We start from the raw sequence: 9,337 nt of genomic DNA, 5'->3' as shown, positions 1-9,337 counted from the left end.
ACAAGAGACCAAAAAATGCAGATGAGCTGAAGGCCACTGTCAAAGAAACCTGGGCTTCCATACCACCTCAGCAGTGCCACAAACTGATCACCTCCATGCCACGCCGAATTGAGGCAGTAATTAAAGCAAAAGGAGCCCCTACCAAGTATTGAGTACATGTACAGTACAGTAAATGAACATACTTTCCAGAAGGCCAACAATTCACTAAAAATGTTTTTTTATTGGTCTTATGAAGTATTCTAATTTGTTGAGATAGTGAATTGATGTTTTTTTTTGTTAAATGTGAGCCAAAATGATCACAATTAAAAGAACCAAAGACTTAAACTACTTCAGTCTGTGTGCATTGAATTTATTTAATACACGAGTTTCACAATTTGAGTTGAATTACTGAAATAAATGAAACTTTTCCACGACATTCTAATTTATTGAGACACACCTGTATATTATAAAACGTTATAAACGTTTATGCAATTTTATACATGCCCAGTCATAGAAGTTGAATATTTCTAGACAAAATATATTAACACTAAAACTTTGTGACGATATAATGTGCATTCTGTTTTAAAAATATATTTTTAATCACAATAGGGGTTATTTACCTTGACAGATGCCTGCAAGGGAATTCAACAACTACTAAGGAAAATATGAGGGCCAGTTGTTGGTGCAAAAGTTACCATTACAGTGCCAGGTGTCGAGGCAAATAGCTTGCTAAAAACCAGCTGTAACCAATCTGAGGTGATTTGTTGGTTTTAGCTGGTCTAATGAACATTAATACTGATGGTGAACTGTAAACGGATGCCAACAAACCTTGCACACAGTTATGGACGCAACTCTTGTCAAGGTCTGAGAGATGCTCATAAGTTTAGTAAGCAGAGGTGAAATGTTTCAAGCCCTCATGAAAATAAGAGATGAAAAAGTCCCCTGTCATCCATGGTGGAGCTTGGTTTCAGCGGATGATAATGGGTTGGAAAACATCCTCTCTTCTCTTTAGCTAACACTGTGTAAGCCATGAGGGACGTGTTTCTACAGCCATGCAGTAAGCATGCTGGTAGAAATCTGACCTCAGCATTCCACCTGTTTGTTTATTTATTCTCACTTGGTTTATGCCTTGACATCTCAAGAATCTCCTTTCTGTTTGCCACAATCTGCTATAATAGTCCATGTTTTCATTTGTGACCCTGGACCACAACACCAGTCATAAGGGTAAATTTTTCGAAAATTGAGATTTATACATCATCTATCTGAAAGCGTAATAAATAAGCTTTCCATTGATGTATGGTTTGTTAGGATAGGATATATATTTGGCCGAGATACAACTACTTGAAAATCTGGAATCTGAGGGTGCATCAAAATCAAAATATTGAGAAAATCGCATTTAAAGTTGTCCAAATGAAGTTCTTAGCAATGCATATTACTAATCAAAAATTAAGTTTTGATATATTTACAGTAAGAAATTTACAAAATATCTTCATGGAACATGATCTTTACTTAATATCCTAATGATTTTTGGCATAAAAGAAAAATGCCTTAAAAAATAAATAAATAAATAAATAAAAGAAAATAAAAGAAAAATCAATAATTTTGACCCATACAATGTTTTTTTTATCTATTGCTAAAAATATACCCTAGCGACTTAAGACTGGTTTTGTGGTCCAGGGTCACATTTGTCTATAAAGCAGTTGTTCTGAAACAGTAATAACATTTATGTCCTTATTTTAGGTGCACTAAACAAAAAAGTGTATTGCAAGCTTAATATATAATTTAAAAAAGAATTATACACTTCTATTTATATTATATTATACACTTTTAGGAAACAGGAAGTGACATCATTGGCCTCTAGAGGAGCCATGTTGAAAAGCTGGTAAGGTTTACTTTGCTCTTATTTAAAATATGTGTTGTTTTTCATGCTTGACAAGATTTCCCATGTCCACTTCATCACATAACTTAATCTAATTTGTTTATAGAACAGTCATATTGTTGGCTCAATTTCATATTGAAGCGAAACACTTGAAGACAGTGAGACCAGTAGCCGTTTAGGTTTGGAATCTCTCACCTGTTATAAACTTTGTTGTGTTGAGGTGAAATATGCAATTGTTTGGTATGTGTCATGTTTAAAAAAGGCACAAACAGCCCCCAACACTGATGCACAAAAACCGTTTGTAACTTCAGATTTGTTTTCATGTTTAGTTAGTTCGTTATTTCGTTATTTACCAGTGAGAGGGAGATTGTAAGCAATCAGGAGAATGAAAATAAGAGTTAAGGCAGATTCATTTCATTCTTTATAGTTAATTTAGTTAATTAATTACATTTGTCTTTACAAGGCAATGTGCAATTATGTTATTCAGTTAGTTTACATATAGTCTGTGATGATGGGGTAAAGAAAAAGTATGGTGGTTATGTATAGTTTTTTTTTCCCTTCACGAAGGCTGCATTTATTTGCCAAAAATACAGTAGCAGTAATATTTTGAAATATTACTACCATACAAAATAACAGTTTTCTATTCATATATATTTTAAAATGTAATTTATAGCTGTGATTTAAAGCTGAATTTTCACCATCATTACTCCAGTCTTCAGTGTCACATGATCCTTCAGAAATATTGGAATATATGCTGATTTGCTGCTCAAGAAACATTTCTTATTATCAATGTTGAAAACTGTTGTCCTGCTTAATATATATTGCAAGTTTCTTTGTTGAATAGGAAGTTCAAAAGAAATGTTTTTTGCAATAATGTAAAATCTAATCATGTATTTGTAATAATATTTTAATCAATTTTATGCATCCTTGACCCCCAAAAAAATTCTTGACAACTTTTAAATGGTGATATTATATTATATTATATTATAAAAAGAAAAAAAGGTCTAAAATGTAAACATGCCAACATCCAAACTTGTTTCTTTCTTCTGCGTTTTTGCACTTTTGCACTTTTGCATTTCACTTTTCTCCATCCCTCGTGAACCGTGTGAGCAGATTTGTGAATGTGAGCTGCATGGCATGCAGGTATTTTTGATGAGCACATGTGCACCCTGTCTGATTCATTTGCCCTGTCCAATGTGACATGATGGGCAGCTCTCGCACGGTAATCCCATGTGGGTGTTCGTGACTTCACACTTCGTAAGAGCTGTCCCGCATACAGGCGAGAGTCATGCATGCGGCTTTCTGTGCAATAACTGTGAACTTTGCAGCACGCCGTCCTTGACGCATCCCGTCTCAATGGCGTGAGTCCAGGAATGAAGCATGCAAAGATTGGCTTTCCTAATCCCCTATGCAACCAGACATGGGCTCAGCAAATATTTATACACCCTCGGGGTCTAAGACGCAAAATGTAACCTTTACCTCAGTTTCTGCCAAAAACGCAAAGTGACATGCTTGTCTACGGTTTCACAGGAGAGTGTAAAGTCTGAAGATGTTTCTCTCGGCATCTGGGCTCGCTTTCAAAACCACACTGCCACCCACTTTCCCCACTTCCAGTCAGTGCTGTTTGTGTCATCGTGACACGGAAACGGAGGGCACGTTATTCACATGGATGTGTGGTCATAGGTCATCTAGATTGACACGGATCTGGTTTTTGGTACTCTGCTCTGTTCTGTCGGTCTTCTGCCTGGCACGTGTTCAGCATACCGGGCTTGTTTTTATAGACGCCATTGCCTCTACATGTCTTTTCATAGAATCGAAGACTTGGAGAAACATTTTGCAAGATCTCTCTGACCTCCTATTTTGCTCTGACATTATCTACATTAAATATTTACAAACAGCGCAATTTCATCTTTTACAATACTAGTTGGTGAGTTGTCTGAATGAATAGTCAGTTTTAAAGAAGCTTTGTATAATTAAAGAAATTTAGGGGCCTGTGCATCACACACAGACGCTGATGGCATCTTAAAAATTGAAGTACAGTATTTCTTTTGAAATCTTTTATTTACGGACTCATGTTGTGAATTAATGTGTTGTTTTTATCAGCTATTGAAATTCTGACGGCACCCATTCACTGCAGAGGTGAGCAAGTGAGCAAGTGATAGCTTAGAATTAGAATAAAGAGCAAGTGAGCAAGTGATAGCTTAGAATTTAGTGATAGCTTAGAATTTAGTAAAGCTAAATTTCTCCAAATCCGTTCCCATGAAGAAACAAACTCATCTACATCTTGGATGACCAGAGGATGAATACATATCCAGCAAATCTTCATTTTTCATTCATTTTTTGAACTATTCCTTCAATAAAACAATTTTAGAGAAATGGCATCTTTAAATGCATCCCTTTAAAGCACCACTTAAATAAATGTCTTTAATTTGGTGTACTTAAAGGTTAGGTTAGGGTTTTTTCTAATTTTTTGCTTGACCTGTTTGTTTTAATGGCTCAAATCCATGCCTTATGTAATGATGATCTCCTCAATTTTCAAAACAATTAAAACAGAAATGTCAGAAATCACAAGAATGCACTTTGGGTCACAGTATGCATGCAGATGTCAGACATGCAGCAATTTCTAGCTGTCATGAGTAGACTGTAAATGAGCTGTGGTTTGTCTGGGATCAGTCGAGTAGACAGCTGATCCATTTGAACTTGTATCGGCCTGTTTGGAAATATACTTAACATGCACAGAACGTCACAATCACATTCTGTTCTTTCTCCTATTACAGGAAAAACTGTCCTCAGCAACATAACATCCCAAAACTACACCCCAGATGAAGTCAGCAGAGCTGTCACAATTCTCAAAGATGGAGTGAGTTGCTTTTCTGGGCAAATGTGGATCACACAAACAGCCAAGAACAGAGAGGCAAACATGAGCGTCAGGCAGGGGCATTGTTATTCTGTCGGTTGGAGGAGAACACGGTGTTAGTTTGGTCCAACCCTTTGGTTTTCCCGCATTTAGGCATAAATTCTGCAAGGCCACTAATTTGAAAGGTGATTTCCTGTTATTTGTCATGCTGTGCTCCAGCAAATTTGGAATAGTTTCATGGCTTTGGTGCTACAGGTGTTAAACTTAACATGTACCACAGTATTCATGTGTTGACGACAGACAGACAGACAGACAGACAGATAGACAGACAGATATATTGTTTATACAACAGATCGACAAATAGACAGATATTTAATCAAGTTGTACAAATTTTTATAATTTATAGATAGATATTTAAACATTGTAAGATTTGTTTATACAATATTTTCTCAGAATTGTGAGATACAAATTCGCAATTGTGAGAAATGAAGTCAGAATTGTGTGATATAAACTCGCAATTGCGAGTTAAGTCAGAATTGTGAGATATAAACTCGCAATTCTGAGAACATATCAGTCTTTTTTTCTCCTCAGAACTGGACTTTATAACTTGCAATTCTGGCTTTTTTTCAAGCAATTGCGAGTTTATATCAGACAATTCTGACTTTATTTCTCGCAATTCTGACTTTATAACTCGCAATTGTGAGTTTATATCTCACAATTCTTAGAAAAAAGTCAGAATTGTGAGTTTATAGCTCACAATTCTGAGAAAAAAAGTCAGAATTGCGAGATAAAAAGTCACAATAACCTTTTTTATTTTTTATTCAGTGGTGGAAACTGGCTTCCATGATAGATAGATAGATAGATAGATAGATATTTGAATTGTTTATAATATGTATATTGAAATATTTGATACAAAAATTATTTTTATATGATAGATAAATAGATATTTAAACATTGTTACATTTGTATTGTTTATATTATAGATAGATTGATTGATCGATTTATGAAATTTAATTTATGGATGGTTGTTTTGTGCATTTTACTAAGCCGTCCACCCTGTCTAAAAAGTCTTATTCCAGCAAAACTGTCAGTTCAACCACTCCTTAATGTTGTTCTTTTTTGAATGTGTTTGCTATCGTGTGAAAAGAAGGGCGGACAGAGACCGTAAGATACAGAGGTGGACCAGAATTGTACAAACTCACACAAACAAGCCCTGCCCCACCCCTACAGGCACTGGCTCTCCATTGACCCTAATACCTGGCTTCTGTGCTGGCACACGCCCAACGCCTCAAGACAGGACCATTTCTTGTGTGTCTGTATTTGTAGTGATTAATCTATAGTTGTGATGAGGGCAAGGCTGTGCACTTGGAGAGGCAGGTCTGGGCAATAATGTGGTTGTGTTTACACCATGAGTTTATGAGGGAACTGAGAAAAAAACACTGTTCACCACACTTATGTAAGATGTAGTTCCAAAGACTTGACCCTTTGCTCTCTTTTCCCATTCAGATCATAATAACTGAAAACTATTATTTTGACTTTCCAAATATTTGCTACAATTTTCCAAATTCATTTTGGCTTACTAGCATATCAAATCAATGTGTGCTTCTAGGAAAACAAGAAACAATATGGGATTTACCATGATTTTGGAAAATACCGTTCATTGTTATGTATATTGGCACACCTGCTTAAAGGGACAGCATATATAGTACCATTGATTAAAGGAACAGTTCACCCAAAAATTTACTCACCCTCAGGCCATCCAAGATGTAAATTAGTTTGTTTGTTCGTCATCACAGATTTGGAGAAATGTAGCATTACATCATTTTCTCACCAATGCAGTGAATGGGTGCCGTCAGAATGAGAGTCCAAAGAGCTGATGAAAGCATCACAGTAATCCACACAACTCCTAGTCAATCATTTAATGTCTTGTGAAGTGAAAAGTTGTGTATTTGTAAAAAACAAATCCATCATTAAGGCATTGTACATTTAAATCATCACTTCTGGCCAAAATACAACTCCATAATCCATAATAATGCTTCTTTAAGTGCAAAAAGTCCACCTCCTATTGTCCTTTCACATCAAAATCCACCAACATATTTAGTTTTAGACCGTTTTCTCTTGTAAAAGATGCTTGATCAGTGCATAGCCTATTTCTGTCCTGATTCAGACAAGATTACTTAAAGAAATATTATGTATAGAGGGCTTGTATTTTAGTGTAAAACCAATGGTTGGAAATTAAAAACGTCTTTATGATGGATTTAAACATGCAGATGTTTACTTAATAATACAGTATTTGATAGACTGGAGTTGTGTGGATTATTGTGATGTTTTTATCAGCTTTCATTCTGACGGCACCCATTCACTGTAGAGGATCTACTGGAGCTCACAAAAGGTCCATCTTTTAAGGTTTATAAGATATAGTTAAAAATTAATTTCCCTATGGAGAAAATTAATAGAGTTTATACTTCTGGATCGCGACTGTTGCATTCTACAGTATATAGCTGATGTGCTTTGTGTTGCATGATGACATAATCAAGTAGCGACTTCACACTGTTTTAAAAACCACTTAAATTCCATAACACAATTAGTTTAATTAACGAGCCAGACTATTAATCAACATGCCAGGCTCTATTGATGATGGTCATGCTATCTGACACACCTTGTGTTGTTTTTTAGGAATTAGGAGTGTTCGCATGGTTGAACAGACATGTCAGACTCTGAGTAAACTGTGAAGTGTTTCTCAAGCCAGACTATTAATCAACATGCCAGGCTCTATTGATGATGGTCATGCTATCTGACACATCTTGTGTTGTTTTTTAGGAATTAGGAGTGTTCGCATGGTTGAACAGACATGTCAGACTCTAAGTAAACTGTGAAGTGTTTCTCAAATAAGTTTTCCATTACACTGGAAACTACCAGCACTCGCCCGGGCTTTTGTGTGGTTTCTCAGCTTGTCAAAAGAAACACTTTTCATCTGACACATCCTTATAGTTAATGGCATTCCAGAGTCAGTTAAATGTGTGCTGGGATGGCTGTTATGGGCTTGTTTGTATCATTTTCCATCAGTTCTCCACCTTTCATTTGAAGTCGGGCTATGTTTGTTTTATTACCTGCATCTTTGGCATTCCAGTCACTATTCTGTTGTTATCATTACAGTAACGGTGCGTTCTGGGCTTCATTCAGCACGGCTCTTATCTGCACTGCTGCAGAGGTCGGTTAGTGGTTCCTGTTATTGCGGTTTCATGTCACTGAGGCCGATCTGTGCACCCAGCTTGGCTGTGCAACGATCCACCGGCTTTTTCACCATCGAACAATTCAGATTGTGTGCAGTGCCGCAGCGAAGAATTTCGATTGTTTGTTATTACAATGCCAGCCCATGGTAGGCCCAGCGTGCGTTGTTTTGACGTTCGAGAACAATCAGCGTTTGCAATAAAAGCAGACCCTGTCCTGCCCCATGCACACTGCGCTGGTCTTCCCAAATTGCTGGAAAGCTTGAACCGGGTCCAATGTGTTTTTCCTGTAGCTGGAGAGTTTATATTGTGTTGGGAAGCAAGACAATATGGCCCATATGCTGTTGATATTACTAGTCGTGGGTTTGATTAGAAACTAATCTGCGCGGTTTAGAAGAATATGTGACATAACAAGTTAATTGTTTTTAAATGGGTAGTTTCCGATGCTGTTGTGTTCGAGGAATTTTGTTTTTAACATAGAAATTCAACAACAATGCACATGACATTTTGTGGAAAGAATTGGGTGAACTGAACAAAATATGTCCTAAGTTATGGTTCATCCCAAAAGAAATACAATCTTGTGTAATGATGATATTAAGATGATAATTAAGCAGTTATTACCAAAATTCCCATTCTATTGTAATGCCATGAATGAATAAATTAGTAAAAATCTCATTACAATAATGTAAACAAAAATGCTGATATAATATTAATGATATTATAAATTGCACTATTTATACATCATAGCTGTATTACAGATTTTTTTTATGAATAATTAGACCATTTTAGGACCATAAGGACAATAATTAATTAGCTTTTTAACAAAATTTTAATTCTAGTGCAATGCAATGAATTAAATAATGAAATGAATTAAATGAATAAGTGAATTAAACAAATAAATAAAACTCATTACAATAATGTAAACAAAATTGCTGACAAATTATGTAAATTTATGCAATGTATTTATACATCATGGTTTTATTTGTTGTGATACCTTTAATTTATGCTGATTTAAATGGGATTCGGCTTTTTAGTGTAACAGTGTAAAGCGATAAAAGTTAGTTTTAGTGTAAAACTAACTTAAATAGACATATGCCACATTAGATTTTGGAGAGAAAATGTGCTTAATTAACCAAATAATAATGCTAATAAGGCTAGTAATAATAATAATAACAACAACAACAACAAAACCCTTAATGGACTTATAAATAGGCTGCATTTTCTATTTCAATTAAATAAGAGATGATGAATGACTTCACTTTTAAGGAACTTGCATTGTTTTAATCAAATATATTATATATCATTACAAGCAAGTGATGTATATATAATTATATATAATTTAATTAATTAATTAATTTTAATTTTTATCCTTTATATGGATCAGAGCAATGG

The 9,337-nt window shown here is 35.2% G+C and overlaps 1 long non-coding RNA gene across 1 annotated transcript in view; it reads left to right on the top strand.

Moving 5' to 3' along the window:
• Positions 1 to 5,949, top strand: part of LOC107681618 (uncharacterized) — an 8,740-nt gene extending 2,791 nt beyond the window's left edge. The window contains exons 2-3 of the long non-coding RNA XR_001633278.1: positions 4,636 to 4,718; positions 5,863 to 5,949. This is a non-coding gene — a long non-coding RNA (uncharacterized LOC107681618). The remainder of the gene's footprint in view (positions 1 to 4,635; positions 4,719 to 5,862) is intronic.
• Positions 5,950 to 9,337: the final 3,388 nt, after the last annotated feature.

The sequence above is a fragment of the Sinocyclocheilus anshuiensis genome, unplaced genomic scaffold (genome assembly GCF_001515605.1).
Source record: "Sinocyclocheilus anshuiensis isolate Anshui unplaced genomic scaffold, SAMN03320099.WGS_v1.1 scaffold1524, whole genome shotgun sequence".
Classification (NCBI taxonomy): domain Eukaryota; kingdom Metazoa; phylum Chordata; class Actinopteri; order Cypriniformes; family Cyprinidae; genus Sinocyclocheilus; species Sinocyclocheilus anshuiensis.
Note: the sequence above shows the minus strand (reverse complement) of the source record. Positions and strands in the feature narration are given on the sequence as shown.